The sequence below is a fragment of the Sus scrofa genome, chromosome 16, assembly GCF_000003025.6.
Source record: "Sus scrofa isolate TJ Tabasco breed Duroc chromosome 16, Sscrofa11.1, whole genome shotgun sequence".
NCBI lineage: Eukaryota > Metazoa > Chordata > Mammalia > Artiodactyla > Suidae > Sus > Sus scrofa.
The window spans coordinates 40,773,318-40,792,892 of record NC_010458.4 but is presented as its reverse complement, the minus strand read 5'-3'; the positions used below and the strand labels follow the sequence as shown (position 1 = coordinate 40,792,892).

The 19,575-nt window shown below is 41.7% G+C and overlaps 1 long non-coding RNA gene across 1 annotated transcript; it reads left to right on the top strand.

Annotated features, from left to right (window-relative positions):
* LOC110257214 lies at nt 1,436-19,238 on the top strand. The gene is made up of 2 exons (XR_002339511.1): nt 1,436-2,491; nt 18,187-19,238. It is a non-coding gene; the product is annotated as an uncharacterized LOC110257214 (long non-coding RNA).

The window sequence follows — 19,575 nt, the reverse complement described above, 5'->3', positions numbered from 1 at the left end:
CGTATTATTTTTGACTAGAATGAAGATCGACGTTAAGGTTTTTTTTTTTTTAATTTTTAATTTTGTCTTTTTAGGGGTGCACCTGCAGCATATGGAAGTTCCCAGGTTTGGGGTCGAGTCGGAGCTGTAGCCACTGGCCCACACCACAGCCACGCCAGATCCAAGCCACATCCACAACCTATGCCACAGCTTATGGCAACATTGGATCCTTAACCCACTGGGACTGTGCCTGCATCCTCATGGATATTAGTCAGGTTCTTAACCCGCTGAGCCACAATGGGAACTCACAATGTAGAGTTTTCATTCTGCCTTTCTAAACATAATAGTCTGTGTCATTCGTAGTTGGACATGTAACAATGGACTTAGTGATGATGAAAACAGGCAATGTATTATTTACGTATTTTCTTACAATATTATTTTCCTTGACTTCTTAATTTTAAAGAGATTTTGATGCTTATTAGCATATTTATTCATTTATTTATTTAGCATGTTTATTCTATCAGGGAAAGGACAAAGATAGTAGAAGAAAAGGAAGCAAAGACCCTGCATTACCTGTTGGTGAGGAATAGGGCCCCATGAGGGAAGAATGGAGATGGCACTGAATGAAGGGACACCTGTGGATTTTCTCTAAAACAGGTTTCCTTACAGATAATTGTGAATTGCTAACACCTGGGATCGCTGCATCTCGAGGCTCTTATGGTGAGCAGGTGAGTCCTGAGTGAATCTGTCCTACCCCTATGTGGCCCCCACTGACTCTCACCTCCTGGTATTGACGTTCTGTGGGATCCCCTCCCCTGGAGTGACTTGCTTCCAACCTCTAAAATACAGACAGGCAGTCTCTCCATTGCCCTCTCATCTTGCATACTTTGATGAAGCAAGCTGCCATTCTGGAGAGGCCTAAGGTGGCAAGGAACTGAACATGGTCTCTGGCCAACAGCCAGAGAGGAACTGAATCCAGCCAACAAGCAGGTAAACTTGGAAGTGGGTCCTTCCCTAGTCAGCTCTTGAGATGACTCCATCCCAGCCATGACCTCGATTGCAGCCTATGAGAAAAGCTGAAGCAGAGGACACAGGGATATCATGCCCAGATTCCCAACCCACAGACGGTGAGATAATACAAGTGTACTCTTCTAAGCTGCTAAGGCTTGAGGTAATTTGCTATGCAGCAGTAGATAAATAATAAATAACTGGTACATTCTGTTACTGTACTTTGAAGCGATTCTGATCACTTTTGGCAAAAAAGGGAACGGTCTGATAAACTCATTCATACTACGATGTTTGGGAACTGTATGTAACCCCTGTTGGAATTCAGTATCCTCAGAGAGGAAGTGATGCCAACACAATAGAGTGCATGAATAATGACAGAATTTCAGGATTTGTGACAATAATGGGGAAAGTCTCCCTTTGAGAATGGTGAAGGGTTTGTGAAATAGACTCTGCCTCTTGATGGGAGGTGCTTATAGAGATGGGCGGGATTATTGATGGCCATGCTGGAGACTATGTACCACCTGGTCCATCTTACAGAGTCTTGTGTATAGGATCTTTTCGAGGGTTATCAATAAAATGGCTTAAGCCCAGGCATCTTTTGCAGGGGAATCTCACGCATCCTTGCTGTGCCAGGGACCCTGTGTTTCCTCTCCATGTTTCTATACTCCAGCAGTTTCCACTTCTCTGCAACTCCAGTGATTTTAGATGAAGATGCTCAGCCACCCCCAGTGAAGTAGAGGGGTTCCTGGGAGGTCAACTCCTCCAGATGTTAGGAGTGATTTTCTGAGGGTTTTTCTCCTTCTTATCTTTGAGGAGGGAATTGCCTACCTTTCTCCCCTCCCTCACTGGGAATACATTTGGCTCTGATTGCTCTCACCGTCCAGGGACAAATGGGCTAAGGGTGGCGAAATGTGTGACAGTGTGTAACTCTCCATTTATTTCCTGTCCCTTCTCCTATCTATTTCAAGTTCCTCACCATATCGAGCAGAATTATAAAATGTGAGAGCTGGAATTCACCCTAGAATTAATCTAGTTCAGTGGTTTCCAGCTTTGCTTCACAGACCATTTGAGGTTTTTTTTTTTTTTTTGCCTTCCTCCCACAGCTTAAGAGCAACAACAGGGTGGGTGAGTGAAGGGAGCAAGTAGGCTTCCAGTGACTCCTTTTATCCTCATGCTCTTATTATGTATTTCATGTGTATATGGTCAGGTCACTCAAGGTGGCTGTTCTCTTTCTCCTTGTATGTCCCTTGCTCCACTGGCACCTGCTTCACCTTATACCCTGTGCACATGACCAGGCCCCAGCTGGTGTTTGTTTTTGTCAAAGGGGCTATAAGGGGCATGCTCCTTGCTGGTTTCCCTGGTAACTAATGAGCCCACCTGAAGCCAATTCCCCCTATAACTGGCAATCTTCTCTACCCCTCTGGAGAGTGAAGCTTGTCACCCTGTTTTGCTTGCTGTCTGTCTGCTGCACACAGTGGGGTGTCACTCCAGGATCTTACTTCAGGTGAGTAAGCTCCCCCCATCCTTAAACCACTGATGTCTCTCTCGTTGAACCTGGGGCTCTTTCTTCAGTCTTGAAGCTGGGCAAGCACTGGCCTTGCAGGCCTGTGGGGCGCAGCCCAACAAGATATTGGGCTTCCATTGTTAAAACGAGCTTTAAATCTCTGAGAACGAGGCCCAGTGAGGTTAAGTTAACTTGTTCAGACAAAGTTGGACTAGGAAATAGTGCAACCTGGGCATTGCCTGGAGTAGCAGCCTATAGAGAATGATAAATCCATCCCTGGAGGTGTGAAAAGAGGCAGTGAATTATGTTTACCAGACCTCTGCATGCTGTGTGGGTGTTTGAAGGCATATGAAGATGAGCTTCATGGGTGTGCGATGCGGCAACCTCAAGAGGCACTTGTGAGGCCAAATAAGATCATAAAACTGCCTTGTAGGAGGATGGAACCAAGAAACTGCACATTTTTGTTTTGATGACTAGAATATATGCATTTGTTTTTCTCTCTTCCTGCACCTGGTGCTAAGCCTTCCTGCTAAATTTTGGACACGTATTTAAAGGGGCATCAAGTTTTTTTGCCTGCAGGCAGCACTCACAGGAGTCTGTCTGGCTTGGTGCCCTCAGGAATGTGGCCAGGTAGTGGCCAAGCCAGAGTGAGGAACTGAGTCTCCAGACCTCTACCTCAGCATCCTTCTCTTGTGAAACCTCTTTTCCTTTATAAAGAAACCAGCACCATGATGCTTATCAGTATACAAAGGACATGCAAGGAACTTATTTTCTATTCTTAGCTTTTCTATTCAGATAAATCAAGAATATAGTTTCTCTCTCTTCTAGCTGTTATGAGACTTGCTGATTTAGTGTATATAGTCCTTCGGATAAAGGCATAATATAAGACAAAATTGTATTAATAAGATATTGCTAATATTAATCAATATGAAATGCAATAGTGTTCAGGGGTGAGGAAGTCAGGAAAGAATGTTGTAAACTCCTCTGGAATCTGCAAGACCAGACACTTCCCAATGCTTTTGGTAAATTCTTAGCTTAGAAATGATCCCCTAAAGTGCAGTAAAACATACAACTCTAACGTTTGTGTTAGGTGGAAATTATGGCTTGGAAAATTCTAGCAAATCTCTTCAATCATGAAAACTGAGAGATACTAAATTTCATGTAATTATCCAGTCAGAATGGAAGCTACATCACATTCTGTGCTTTATGTGATAACTGATTAAAAAGGTCAGGGTCCTTATATTCCTAGTGTATAGGCTATTCTAATTGAACTTATTAATGTGTCTGACAGATGGGAAATAGCTCATTTTGACCTTCTATATCCAGTCTTTGGTTCACATAACCTAATAACATGAGATTATTACTTTTGTATTTTATACACATCAGTTATAAAGACCCTCGTTCCAAGGATAGCAATCAAAATTTTGTTTTTTATATTTTTCCATTTGGCTCTAAGAAGCTTGTGCTTATGGATATTCTCTCATTAAACCAAGAGAACACAGTCATATTTTACGTTTGCAAAGTGACCTCTGTGTTACAGGAGAGTTGAGCAGCTTCTCTGAGTTCACAGAAGCCATGGGTGCAATCAATCCAGTCCTCCTGATTTTCTTAGTCTTCCAATATTTCGAGAAGTGTTGAACCCTCTCAACGTTTAATTCTGACCTCACAGAGCCCCAGAACCACATACCTTCTCTGTCTTTCATTTTTCTTGTCTCTCAGCTGCTAGTCATTGGGCATGGACAGTGCCAACCTGAATCAGGGAGATAAATATGATTTTTGCAGGGTGGGGAGAAAGCCAATAAACTAACTGGAATTGAAACTGAAACCAAAAACAAACCACACCAAACAATCCACTGGCATGGTTGTCAGCACTAGCTTTATAAATACAGCCCTGAAGACGTAAAGAAAAAGCATTGCCTATAAGAACAACCAGTCCCTAACCCATAGCTTTCAGATTTAAGAAAAAACAAAATATCTTATCCTATTCTGAAGAATAGTTAAACATCTCAAGGAAAGGGTATTTCACCATGCTCTTTGTTGACTCTGCGCCTCTTTGGTTTCTGCCTCTTCTGTGGTCACTTTTTGTCTTTTTTACATGCATTTTCTCCTCTACCCATCCCTTGTAAATTGCTAGTCCTTGAGCATATATCCTAGACCCTCTTCTCATCACCACTTACACTTTTTGGGTGATTCTGTCCATGTAGTGTAGGTCACAGATGTGGCCCAGATCTTGTGTGGCTGTGGCTGTGGTGTGGCCTAGGCTGGCAGCTATAGCTCTGATTGGACCCCTAGCCCGGGAACTTCCTTGTGCCGCAGTGTGGCCCTAAAAACCGAAAAAAAAAAAAAAAAGAGAGAGAGAGAGAGAGAGGGAGTTCAACAATACCAAAATCTGTGTTGTCAGCCCAGGTCTCTTGCCTTGACATCTCCATATACCTGTCCTTGGGCCCCTCACATGTGACGCATCTCAAACTGAGTACATCCTACTCATTTCTCACGTCTTTGCCTACCCTCCACTCCCATTTAAGATGCTCTTACCTATTAAAGTAAAAGGTATTACCATCACTGGGCTTAGTCAGCCAAAAACTGGGACCAACTCTAACTCTCTCCTTAATCACTTGCCACTTATAATCCATTGCAAAGTCCTTCCTATTTTATCTCTTCTACAGCAATCCCATCTGCCCTCCTTGATTCGTTTCCACTGCCATCAGCCAGATCTCAGCTACTGATCTTGTATTTGGCCGGCTCCAGCCATCCTCATACACAATGTAGGTCCACTATCAAGGGTAGTTTTTTCGATTAATCCAAACAGGACCACTAGAAATCCAGTGATGGTGGCATTTGGGTATTGACATTTTCTATGCGTCTTGGCCATTAAGCACCTTTTACATAGACTCTGTTTTTGAGTTCCCCGTGTTATGATTTCTGAAACTCAAAAGTAGATGGGTCAAATTCAATTTCTCAGCCTAGGACACACTCATGTTAACTTAGCCCTGGCAAGAAACATACTTTTTCTGAGGTTTCAGTTTATAAAATGATAACACTAATTTAAAAAAGAAAAAGAAAAAAGAAAAAGCCATTCTGGCAAGGATGGCAGAGAGACAATATAAGTAAGACATTGTCATACTTCTGTTCAGCAGTGCCACTGGAGAGCCTGAGTCTCAGCCTACACCAGCAGTGGGGGTTCTTGTTAGAATAGTCTGATGGTTTAATGTGGGCCTTAGTTATGGCTTCATGACCTTTGAGCCTGGTTCTCTGACCTACCTGGAGGTTACCTAATATTCTTTAATAAATTTCATCTTTGTTTGAAAAAGCTATGGGACCTCTGTTTGTACACAGGAATGATATGCAATTCCTTCTTCTACAAGTCTCAGTCAGAACATCTTTTTTCTCTGGGAAGTCTTCCTTGGCCACCAGATTACATTAAATCTCCTCCTTGTATGTTCTTAGAGTACCATGTATCTACCATGTATCTTAGAGTAACATGTATCATACTTGTAGAGGTGTTTAAAATCACTTGGTTGTCTCCACTGCTCCACTGTAAACCCTGTGAGGGCAAGGGTATGTCTGCCTTGTTTCTTTTTTCTCTAACACACATCATATTGTATAGCACATAGTAATCGCTCAGTAGATGTTAACTTGAATCAAATTACTGACATCTAAATGACTTATGCTGCAGTTAAAGACCAGTTTTCTTCTTCATTGGAAGTGAAAAACAGCTTCTCATCATCCTCATTTTTTTTTTCTTTTTTGCTTATTAGGGCTGCCCTCTCAACATATGGAGTTTCCCAGACTAGGGGTCTAATCGGAGCTATAACTGCTGGCCTACATCACAGCCACAGCACTGCCAGATCCAAGCCGAATCTGTGACCTACACCACAGCTCACGGCAACACCAGATCCTTAGCCCACTGAGCAAGGGTAGGGATTGAATACATAACCTCGTGGTTCCCAGTTGGATTCATTTCCACTGCGCCACAACGAGAACTCCCATCCTCATTTTTTTTTTTTTTTTTTTTTTTGCTTAACTATAATATTCAAAGTCCACTTGGATCCATTTGAGGTTACTAGAACTTTTGGGTGTTAGACCTGACTCATTGTGAAGCCTTCTTGAGTTCTTGAAGTTGATTATTTCTTTGAACTCTCTACATTTAAAAGGTAACAGTAAAGCTGATTAGATTAGCCACATAGTCTCCATTCACTTCCTCTCAAAGCCCCACTAAAATAGCAATAAAAAGTGTTTAAATTCACAAGGACAAAGACGAAGGGAGCATGAGCTCCCAGCATATGAAGGAAGGCACCAGATGTAGTAGGAAAGGGGAGGCAGAGCCCAGGTGTTTCTGGGGGTTGTGGCCAGAGAGGGTTGTTCTTCTCTGCGTCATGGTGCAGTAGAAAGGTGGTGGTAAGGTCTAGGCAGTGAATGTGATGGTAAATATTTTACAACCAGCTCTTTGAAAGAGAAAGCAAGCAGAAAAGGAAGAAAGAAAAAAGAAAGGAAGCCCTAATTTGTAGCATTTACTGATTTTTGTGGCAGAGGTACACCAATGTGGTCAGTTTCAAGCTACCAATGTGACATTCCTGAATCTGGGATTAATTGAGAAGAAATGTACATGGTTGACTCTTTGGGCTGGCAGAAATTAGCGGTTATGGAATATCATTGGGCCTAAAGCCCAAAATAGTGAGACTGGCCTAACTTTCATGCACAGAGAGGTCAATCCTCATAACCTAACACCCCCGCCCCAATTCTTACAAAGAATGCCAGAGCTAGGTATTTGTTATTTCCCCATTATCTCACACGCACACAAGACTTGGAAAACCAACTAGGCTCCAAGATGGAGCACCAAAGCTCTAAGATAAAGGAGCCACCAGAAAGGAATTATTTAGGAGTATTCATAAAGACTTTTATCGTTTGTGTGTATGCGTGTGCACACTTATACAGGATTTGAAACTGTTTAAAAAGACTTTTGACTATTTAAAGCAAAGTAATTAAAATGTTCTGTGGGGATTTAAAATAAAATGTAGAAACAACATGAGCACAAAGTGCACAAGGGGGGAGAAATAAACCCATGCTTTTGTTAAGATTCCTACACTGTTCATAAAGCAAGACGATACTGTTTAAAGGTAGTCTTAGATGACTTAAAGGTATTGTAACTTCTACATCAACCACTAGAGAAATAAAGTCAGGAAGACGTATATAAAAGAAGTCAATATTAAAACCTAATCAATTCACCTAAAAGAAACCAGTAAAGGAGAAATAAAAGATCAAATGTGATAAATACAAAACAAATACCAAGAGGAAAGACTTTTATTTATTTATTTATTTGTCTTTTGTCTTTTTTTTAGAGCTGCACCCTTGTCATATGGAGGTTCCCAGGCTAGGAGTCTAATCAGAGCTGTACCCGCTGCCTACACCACAGCCACAATAACTCAGGATCCGAGCCACGTTTACGACCTACACCACAGCTCACGGCAACACCGGATCCTTAACCCACTGAGCAAGGCCAGGGATTGAACTCGCAACCCCATGGTTCCTAGTCGGATTCATTTCTGCTGCGCCAAGATGGAAACTCCAAGATGAAAGACTTTAACTCAACTATTTTAATAATTAAATGTAAATGAATTAAACAAACCAGTTAAAAATTTTAAAAGTTAAAAAGGTTGTACTAGCTACATTTCAAGTGCTCAGTAGCTACATGTGGCTTGTGGTTACTACACCAGGCAGTAGCAATATCACAGAAATTTCTGCTGGACAGTACTGGTTTAAGGAAAAAGTACTAGGAGGATGGAACACTCAAGAGTAGAATTTAGTAATTACATGTGGATTACAAATAGTGCAACTGAACAAGTAAGACAATTAGAATTTTCAGGAAAAATGAAAAGTTGATCAGGAAAGTAAATTCAGTCATAGTATACCTGACTCAGTAGTGAACAGTATTTACATAAGCAAAACTATGTCTATGCTAATTGATTTCTTCTAAACTGGTGGGTGACTCTTTGGGAGAATGGGAGACAGGAGAGGTGGTGATGGTTGGGAGAACTGAAACTCACCTACTATAAAAAGAAACTATTAGTTACCACCTAGCACTGATAAAACGGTAGAAAATTAGAGTAGACAATTGTTTGTCGTAAGTCTTTTGGAGATATTTGATTTTTTAAACCATACGCATGTATTGACTGGACAATATAACAAATCTGACTAGGAACCCTGAGGTTGAGGGTTCGATCCCTGGCCTTGCTCAGTGGGTTGAGGATCCGGAGTTGCCGTGAGCTGTAGTGTGGGTTGCAGACGTGGCTTGGATCCTGCATTACTGTGGCTCTGGTGTAGGCCGGTGGCTACAGCTCCGATTCAACCCCTAGCCTGGGAAACTCCATATGCCGCTGGAGTGGTCCAAGAAATGGCAAAAGGACAAAAAAAAAAAAAAAAAAAAAAAAAATCCAGACAGAATCTAATTGTATATATTCTCTTACTGTTTGGCCATGATATTCAGGTAGCTAATGGAACCACTGAATTTATGGAGGGTCTATGTTTTAATGAAACCTATTTGAAGTACTATAAAATATACTATAAGTAAATGTAGTAAATATATATAAAAGGAGATGAATACATAAATTATAAAAAAATAGACACATTTTAAAGGTACAAAGGAGGATTTATCTGTTGGCAAGGCACATTGGGTCTCAAGAATATGAGAGAAACTGGAGTTCCTGTTGTGGTTCAGTGGAAATGAATCTGACTAACATCCATGAGGACACAGGTTTGATCCCTGCCTCCCTCAATGCGTTAAGGATCCGGCGTTGCCATGAGCTGTGATATAGGTTGCAGATGTGGCTTGGATCCCAAATTGCTATGGCTGTGGTGTAGGCCGGCAGCTACAGCTCTGATTTGACCACTAGCCTGGGAACCTCCATGTGCCTCAGGCGCGGCACTAAAAAGGGAAAAAAAAAAAAAAAAAAGAATATGAGAGAAAAGAAAGCAGAGATGCTGTGTGGCCCAGCAGTCTAAGGTGAAAAACTGAGCAAATGATAGAATGCTTGCTTTATCCAGAGCCTGTCCTTTCCTGTCGTGGACCCTTCTGGTACTGCTCAGAACAGAAAGATTTCCCCTCTGCAGAAGATGAAGCCAGAATCGAGGGAATCTGAGCTCCAGGTTCTGTGTAGCAGGAGAAACATCTGTCCCTCTTTACATACAGGATTTCTGAGAAAACCCTGGCTCAGAGTCAGGCTTTCTTAGCTGGGACTGCAGCATTGCCACACTAAGGCTATGTAATCGGCAGTGAGTACCTTCTACAGTCACTCTCAACCTCTTAGTTTAGGCTTAACTTACAGGTACTGAAAAAGTGGGTAACACAACTGAAAAGATTAAAGACTCAAACTTAAAATTAAGCAGTAATTAAAATGTAGTCATTACTACTATGTAAACATTTCCCAAAATCTATAAAGATTTTTCCAAAATTGCGTACTTTTCATTTGAAAGATTTCCCCTCAGCAGAATGCCACTCTCTTAGTGTATGTGCCCTCACAATTATATATTTTACCTCCAACCATTAAGTCAAGCTTTTTCTTATTTTAGGACACAGTCTTCCCTTTGATGCTGACTTACCTTCTTGCTTTCTTTCCTACCTAGTGTAATGTGACAAAATTGTTCCCAGTTCTACATCTTGCAACACAACCTACTCAGCAAAATGCTCCATCAGGCAGTTAACTGTCTGAATTGTCTGCTCAGATGGGAAGTTGCAGCAGAAGGCAATTTCGTACCCAGATCAAGATTTGGCAGAGCACCAGGAAGATTTAAGGTTCACAGACATGACATAGCATACTGGTTGGGAACCACTGGCTTACCCTCTCTAGCAAATGTCATCTCTGAGCCTGGAACTAAGCATATATAGGATGCTCCTCCACTGCATTGTTCTGCCTCACAACCCTCTATGGGGTAATTGTAAAGGTTTCTGTTTTACTGAAGGTGAAACTGCTGTTTAGAGAGATTAAGCCATTGGTTCCATTTGATGGGAGCAGAGTTTTTTCTCTTCCTACATCCCTGTTCCTGCCTACCTCCCTGTATATACTCATGTGATACATCTCCATTGCTCATCTAGAAATGTCTAAGGCAGTCTGATGTCACAGGAAGAGGAGAGAGCTACCTTATCATTTCAGTTATCTGAAGCTATGTCCCCAACAGCTGAGTCATGAGAAACAATTATTGAGAAACAATGTAACAAAAATATATAGGAAGTCTTGAAAAGTTAGACCAGTTGTCAACAGTCGTACTTGGTGAATAAACAATACAGATGCAAGTGGCAAGTTACTGTGGCATCCTAGAAATTATCCATTTTGTAGTTTTATTTATTGGGATACTTGAAAGCCTCTGGAAAAGAGAAGGTGTGTTCCCTTTCTTGCTTAATGACACCACCATCCACTCTGTGATCCAAATCATGAATATGGAAATTACTGCAGACTCTCCTCCCTTACTCTATAAATACCTTTGTTGCTTCACCACCTTCGTTTTATCCTTTAATAGTCTTTTTAACCTGAATTCCAGAGTATCTCTCCTATTTTTGCATCCTACTCTAATCATGAATGTAGCTTTAGGGTCAGACTGCCTGGGTTGAACACAGTTCTGCCTCTGGGTATCTATGTGCCCTTCTCCAGCAGTGTGTTGGAGTGCTCCTGTTGCCCAACCCAGGTCAGCATGACATACTGCTACATTTTAGCTGCTCCCAGATAGGTGTCTTCTCCCCTGCATGACAAATAGCTTCTTTCTTCAGTTTTCAGGTTTCCTTTTCTTATAAAGTTAGACACTGTCTTGTTACTTCCCTTACTTACTTCCCCTCTGCTCATGTCGTTTGTCCATTTTCAAAATTTAGACTATTATCTCTTTATTTTAGTTAAGAACATCTATAGTCACATTTCAACCTTCTCTTATTTAATGTTACGCTTAGAAGCAATAAAATGTGAGTGAAAATAGTGAAATAACATTACTAAGACATTAAATATCACCCCAAGATAGAGTTTGCATAAAGTGGGGCAACTTTGTTTTTAGAATGTTAATGCTGAGTCATTAGTATCATCACTGTAAATTATTATTGTTAATGAATGACACCATAAGTAACAAAAGTTCAGGAGTTTAGAAAGGAAAGGAGGAAAAAATGTTAGTTGGCCTCCTTCCTCTCATCTTTTTTGCTCCATCCAGGTCCTGTTACTGAACTTTCCTAGAGAATGCCAGGTCTGTGTAATATTTCTCTTATACTTTCTTAGTTATTGATAATGGAATAAAAGTGATATGTCTTTACTATGATCACTCAGAATATGTCACTAGTATGTGAAAGTACTAATGCATTTACTCTTATACTGGTGGGTAAGGGATTTCTTGGGCTTCTGATTGTATTTTTTAAATTGTATTAGAAAATCCGTAAGGGAGAGAGAATATCCTTTGGTTACAATTTGTAGTCTCTCCAATCTGTTTTAAATAGGAAACTACAAAAGTTGCATTGTCTTTCTACTCCCCGACTCTTTTTTAGGGCTGCACACACGGCAATATTGAGGTTCCCAGGCTAGAGGTCTAATTAGAACTAGAGCCGCCAGCCTCCACCATAGCCACAGCAATGCAGGATCCAAGTCGCTTCTGTGACCTACCCTACAGCTCATGGCAATGTGAGATCCCCAACCCACTGAGTGAGGGATCATTTCCATTGTGCCACAACAGAAACTCCAGCATTGCCTTTCTAATTCAAGCCCATTTCTTTAAGATAGATTAAAAAATTACAGTAAATTAAACATTGGCCACCTGGAAATACTTCAGATTCTTGGTGCTCTGGCTTTCCCCCTCTTGCTCACCAGTAGTTTTTCAGGATTGGAGACCCACTTCTCAAAAGTGGGTCAGTGTATTTTACTCGAGTTCCTATCTCTCCTCTTAGGTTAAAGCTAATCTGCATCACTTTCCATTTTTAGCCACCAACTGTATCTGTTGCTGCAGTGACATTTTTACACAAGGAAAGATATATGCTGTCCATCTGTCATGTAAGGACATAACGTAACTAAACCATCTACCCTGCCACTTACTACATCGCAAGTGATGAAATCCCAAAGGGCTGGGTTCAGCTTCTCCTTGGAGAATCGATGACAAGAGATACTCATTTGTATGTTATGCTGCCTAGAAAATAAACACTAGGTGAGTCACCACTGATAGACTGCAGAAGCACCTCTGCCAGAGGATGTGGATGCCTTCAGCCTCTATGTGGAAATTCTGAGCTCCTGCGTCAGTTTTACGCCTGACTCAGTGCTTCAGGGAGACTTGCCCAGGACAGTGAGCAGCATGGTGGAGGGAGGTCAGGAGGACTGGGCAAGGATATCAGCCTTGTCACTGACCAACTTGGGGACACTGGGCAAATCTTCTCACTTGATCGACATTGGTTTACTTATCTCTGAAAAGGACAGATTTGGGCTTAATTGCCATTTCTAACATTCTAATTACTATGCATTTACTTATGCTGACCTAAAACAAACATGAGATATTATTGCCTCATTACAGGCTAGAATGTGGTTGTTGGGTGAACTTTCAGCTGCATAGAAGGGTCTGACCTCATTCATCCATTTTGCTTTCTCTTTGAGGCACTTACTTTGACCAGCAGCACAAATTTACTGTGTCCAGCTTGTGAGTAGGAAACCCCTTGAAAAAGGGCAATAATGACCAAGGTACTTTTTTCATGTGTTTGGTAGATTGGATTGTGTCCCCTGTTATTAAGACCCATGCCTTTGGCAGTATAAGACTTACTCTATCTTCTTCTGTGAGCAGAGCATTCTTTCTGCTCCAAGGATGTTGGACTTGGCTACTGACCTGCTTTGGCAAAGGGGATGCTACCAGATGTGCTGCAAGAGCAGAGATCTTACCTTTTTGAGCATCATGTCTCTTGATTTCTTGCAATCCTACCATTCACCCTGAGAACAAGTCCCCAGTAGCTGCTGGTCCAAGGAGAATGAAAGGCTTGTAGAACAAATCTAAAACTACTGTTAGCCGGAAGCAAAACTGACCTGAGGATCCAGGAGCAGGCAAAATAAATATTTGTTGTAAGCCACTGAAATTTTGAGTTTTACCATACAGCAAAAACTGATCAGCATATATTTTTCTAGGAACTTAAAATAACACAAATAGGTATTTGTTCTCTTGGTTTTATTTTCCCTAAAATTGTGTCTATCTGGAATACTTTTTTTTAAAAGCTCTGTTTGTGTTCCCTACCTTAGGAAGAATGGACTTATTAAGTCTTTCCTGGAGAGTATGTTGTAGGAAGAAGGGAGGAGGGGAGGAAGGGAAAAGACATGAAAGTACTAGGGTAAGCTGGAATGAATGAAAGATGTGTTCGTGAAGATGAAGTGGATTGGAAAGACGAGACTTCAGAAGCTAGAGACAAACGACCAATTTTGTGACTTGGTTTATGGCTTCTTTGGCCTTGAGAAGCTGTGTATCAGGACTGAACATCCTTTCAATGTCAATATGTCTATCTCAGTGTTGTGTCCTCTGCCCCTCTTCTTCCCTCTCTCTGCATGCATGCTCCTTCGGCAGCCTCATCAACCCCCATTTTATAGGCTGTATCTCCTGGTGCAATGTTCTCTGAAGCAACAAAGGTGTATATTTGGTAACCTCTGCTTAACAGCAGTCTAACAGCAGTCTAAACTGAGCTTCTTAACTTCTCTGCCTGTCCTATGCTGCCCATTCTCTATTGCCTATGGCAGATAACATGCTGTGCATAGTATTGACCAAGAACTGGGATGCCCACTTGACCTTCCCTCCCTTACTTCTGACAGCCTGCCAAACTGCCTTAATGTTGACCCTTAGAACTCTTCAGTGGTGCTCTGGTTTCTGAGAGGGAAAGTCAAACTCCATAGCAGGACAGGCCTCCCTACCCCTCCAGCTTTGTCTTTCTGATAGAGCCCTGACAAGCTTCTTCCAGGTCCACAATCTAACCATGTCCTCCTTGCTTTTGGGTTTTGGATATATTCTTGGTTCTGCTTGGCACGCCTCCTTAACTTCCCTCTCCCTAAACTGGTTTTCCTAATAACTTCTGTTTCCTCTTTAATCTTAGTTTAGAGCACTGGTTCTCAACTGGGGGTGATGTCCCCACCCCGCCCCCCAAGAGACATTTTGCCATGTCTGGAGACATTTTGGGTTGTCACAGCTGGGTGGACGGAACTACTGGCATTTAGTGGGTAGAATTCAGGGATGCTGCTGAACATCCTACAATGCCCCCCACATCAAAGACTCCTACGATAAAGAGTTATGTCCCCAAATGTCAGTAAGTGCTGAGATGGGGAAGCCCTTGTCTAGGTTTCACTTTCTCTGGGAGCCTGTCCTGACCTTCCCAGAATGAGTCAGGTGCCCCTCCTATGTAGTCTCACGCCCCCTCCTTAGCCTTTTTGTAGCCCTTCCCCTATGGCACTGCTATTTTCTGTTCACCTGTCTGTCTCCTCTTCTACCATGTGAGCTTCTGGGAGTCAGGTGCTTTGTATTCTTTATTTTTCATCTCCCAGATCCCAGCATGGTTTCTGGTAATAGTAGCCATGTGACACATATTTGTTAAATAAGTAAAAAAAAAAAAAAAAATGAATCCACAAAAGCAATTCTAAGAGCAAGTGTCTTACATACCACATTTCCCCTTGCCCCCCGCCCTCCTCCCTAGAAAGCATGTTGTTTGCATAAGGTACAGTCCTGGCTTTGAAAACTCAGCCAAGGCAAAGGAAACAAGCCTGAGTGATGAAAACTCAGAGTTAAGAACAACCACTTGAATCCATGTCCCTTCAGTACCACCAAGGAAAGGCATTCTTCCAGAATTCTGTTGTATGTGTGGGGCACATAAAATTGCCAGCCTACCCAGGGAAATAAGTATTTGAAGAGTTATTTTATTTTCTAGTGACTTCTCTTGTCAATAATATTCCAGTCATGGAAAGAGCCATACCCACAGTGCAGTGCATGCTGCAGGATTATTACTATTATTGCTACTATTATTATTTATATTTTCATGATCTGATTTTTTTTACATTGAATATGAAACAGTTTGTGTCATGACCTTCTTTTTATAGGTAAAAATACCATATAATGAAACTTAAGGCAGCACGAGCCAATACATTTCATTGCCCAGCACCATAATCTATTAATCCTGAGATATTTTCAGGGAATTGCCTTAAATCCTTTGGTGGTTTAAAGTAGCTTCAGGGGGATTAGTGGCTTAGAGGTAATTGTTATTGCTAATATTTTATTTGAAATGTCCTGTTCAACAAAGGTAATGTGACATTTTGCTCACTGGAAATGCTGTCTTTCTAGGGAAAAGGGGGAGTCAAAAGTCAGTGCCTGGGAGACACTGACCCGTAGGAGCCCTTGAGACAAAGGACAAGGGCCCTAGCAGAGGTGACCAGTATGAGTTAGCTGAGTCAGAGCTGACCTTCCTGTGGACCTTGGGGATCTAGGGTTTTAATTTTATGTGAATTAGATTAATCTAGACAGTTAATCAGCTATAAAGAGACATCTGGGCTTTATTATTATTTTTTAAATAAGTAAGGAGGTAAACACATTGCAGTACCTCTTTATAGGCTCATCTTTGGAGATTCTCAGAGATGCTTCTATTTCTAGGCCAAAGGAGCTCAAATATAGAGTACTTGAGAAATCACTTTGGGGTGCTTGTTAAAAAATCAGAATTCCTTGGGCTCTACTCCCACCGACTCTGATTCTGTAGTTCTAAGATGCTTGCTAAATCTACATTTTAACCAGAGAGCTCCAGGGAATTCTGATACAGGGATTCATCTCTTTCTTGCCCACGGCACCATATTTCTTAAATTTCTATCTAAAATCCAAATGTATCCTCTAAGTTTTAGACCCATATGTCAAAATGACATTCAAGATCTCTAATTGAATGCTTTGAAGATATGTCACACTCAGCCTGTCCAAACCCAATTGGTCTGCTCTTCTAGTATTTCCTACCTCAGTGACTGGTAGCAGCACCCATCTAGTTCTACAACACAAAAATGTGAATGTCACCTCTCTTTCTCTCCCTAGGTCCACTCCATCATTGCCATCATGCTGGTCACAGTTCCCATCATCTCTTAGCCTCTCTTGCCTGGACTCCAGCAATAGCTGTAGGTCTTTTTGTTCACTCTTCAATCTTCTCTCCTCAGTTAGCCAGAGGGACCTTTGAAGATATAATGTTTTAATGTTGTATCCTTTGAAATATTTCAGTGACTTCCCATTGCCTCTTAGATCAGGACCAAAGTCCTTTCTTTGGCTTACAAAGCCCTTTTTGGTTGTAACCACCCAACCACCACTGCAGTCTTGTCTCACACACCTCTCTCTCTGGCTCTGTGTTCTAGCCACACTGCCCTTTCATCTGTTCCTCAAAAGTGCCACACTCACCCTTGGCACAGAGTGTTCCTTTGCCCTGATCCAGGTTTTCCCTTTGGTCCTCTCCCCTTCCCTTTGCTTGGTGACTACCTACATCTCCAGCAGATGACATCCCACATTTTATCTTTGTGATCATCTCCTAACCTAGCTCAAATTTCCTTATGATATACCCTTGAAGAACCATACATTTTTTTGTAATGATACCTTCAGTTTTGTGAATGTTTGATTAATGCCTACCTTTCCCCATACTGTAAGGTCCACAAAGGTGGCACTTAGGTCCGCTTTTGCGTTCCCTTGTAGCCCTAGTGTTTCTCACAGTGGTAGATGCATGGAGGTGCTTCATAAATGTTTATTCAATGAATATGTATTGGATGACTGACTGTATATTCTGTGAGACATATTTTTAAAAGATTAGTTTCATTTGAATTTCTTTAGACAAATCAGAGTAGGCTTTTAGAGTTAGACTGTGGGAGCTGTAGGGAAATGAAAATGGAGTAGTAAGGTCATTAGCTAGATAATTAAGGCAGGTAGGACAATATAATCATGATATTTAAATACAACTATTAAGTATACATAAACTTTGTGCTCAGGCATATGATTTTAAGCTTGAATTGACTTCCCAGTGACAGAGGGATGGGATATTTAAAAAATAATAGTGATCACTGATTAGAAAATCCCTAGATTTCACTCAGCATTAAAAATATTTAGAATAGGGAGTTCCCTTTGTGGCTTAGCAATTAACAAACCTGACTAGGATCCATGAGGATGCGGGTTCAATCCCTAGCCTCATGCAGTAAGTTAAGGATCTGGCATTGCCATGAGCTATGGTGTAGATCACAGATGCAGCTCAGATCCCGTGTTGCTGTGGCTGTGGTGAAGGCTGACAGCTGTAGCTCTGATTTGACCCCTAGCCTGGGAACATCCATGTACTGCAAGTGCAGCCCTAACAAAGCAAAAACAAAAAAACAAGAGTATTTACAATAGTGAATGACCTTTGATTTATTATATACAGTCTGATGTCAGGTGTTATCATGCTGGGCTATTTCCCACAAAATTATGTTAATTCAACTTATGGTAATTTCTTTAAGAAATCCTCTCTGAGAGGCCCTCTCTGAGAATCCTTCATCCCAATTTTTACACTACCTCTGAAAAGTAAGATCAATTCCAAAAATCTTGAAGCTGTTGGAATCTTCTGGATGATAGTAATAGCTAAGCACATCTATTAAATGGATCAGTATTTCAGGTCAGCCAGATTCTGTGTACCACTGGGGCGTGTCGTTTACCAGTTACAACTCTATCTTTATGTTGTTTTCCTTAAGGAAAGCCAGAGTTTTTCAAACAAATCACAGAGAGCTGGAATCAAGATGCCAGGGGAGTAGTTCACCTTCTCCCACAAATACATAAAAAAAAAAAACCTACATGTATAACAATTTTCATAGAACATCTACTGAATACTGGCAGAAGACCTCAGACTTCCAGAAAGGCAAGAAAATATCGACCTAATTGGGTAGGACAAAAGGTAAAAATGAGAGAGAGAAAGAGAAGAGAGAAAAAGTAATCAGGATGGGACAAACACTTCTGGGAAGAATCTGTTAAAGAGGAAAGGAATCCACACACTGGGAGGCCTCCTGACTGGTGGGAAGGTCAGCTGGGACAGAGGGGGAGACTCAAAGCCTCTGAAAAAAGCATTGCAGCCAGTCTTGGGGCGGGGGGTGGAAGCATAAAGAGAGCTTCACAGACAATTGGTATCACTCCACTGCACACTACAGCTTTAAGACACTTGGGTTGGGGTTGGGTGCTGAGGTTTGGGCTTTGGAGGTCAGTCCTGGTGAGAGGACTAGAGTTGGCTCCATGGAAATAGCCCAAGGACCTAAGGAGTGTGCCATAGTTGAGGGAGTGCAGGAGGAGGCCTGGGCCTGCAGGAGAAGAAAATTGCCATTGTTGGGGTGTGTGAGAGAAGGAGGGGCAGAACTGCCATAGGAAATTCTTTCTGTGCATGCATGGACTCTTAGGCAATAGATCACCACTTGCATAGGCTATAGAGGTGGGTGCAAGCCATTGCAGCCATTTCAGACTCCAGTGGTGGGTGCAGTCAGCCACTGTCTGCCTCCCCAAACACCCTAGGATCTGATGTCACTGCTGAGGACACTGTGACTAGGCATTGCCTCCACCTCCCCATGGATTGCTGACACTGCCAAGGGCCTGATGACCAGGTGCCACCTGCAGGTGCCACCCAGTGCCCCCACCTCCTTGGAAGCACAAGCAGGCTGTGCACCTGAATACCCCCTATCAAGGGCACAACAGCCTGCACACACTGAGGAAAGAGACATCAAGCATCCAAACCAAAAGCAGCAAAAAAAAAAAAAAAAAAGTAAACCCACACAAGCATCCAGGGATACACCTGCATCTAAATAGCACTCTAAGACTATAATATATAATTGTTTACCCTGAACTCACAAAATAAGAAAACTATAAGGAAAATGAAGAAGCATAGGAACCATTCCAAGTTAAAAGAACAGGAGAATTCCCTTGAAGGGAGAAACAATGAAGTAGACTTTTTCAGTATAACAGATACTGAGTTCAAAAAGGAGGTAATGAAAATACTGAAGGAGTTAAGAACTGACAGCAATGCAGATTACTGTAAAAAAAGAACTAGAAACTGTAAGGAGAATCCAAGAAAAATTATAAAATTCATTTGCTGAGATGAA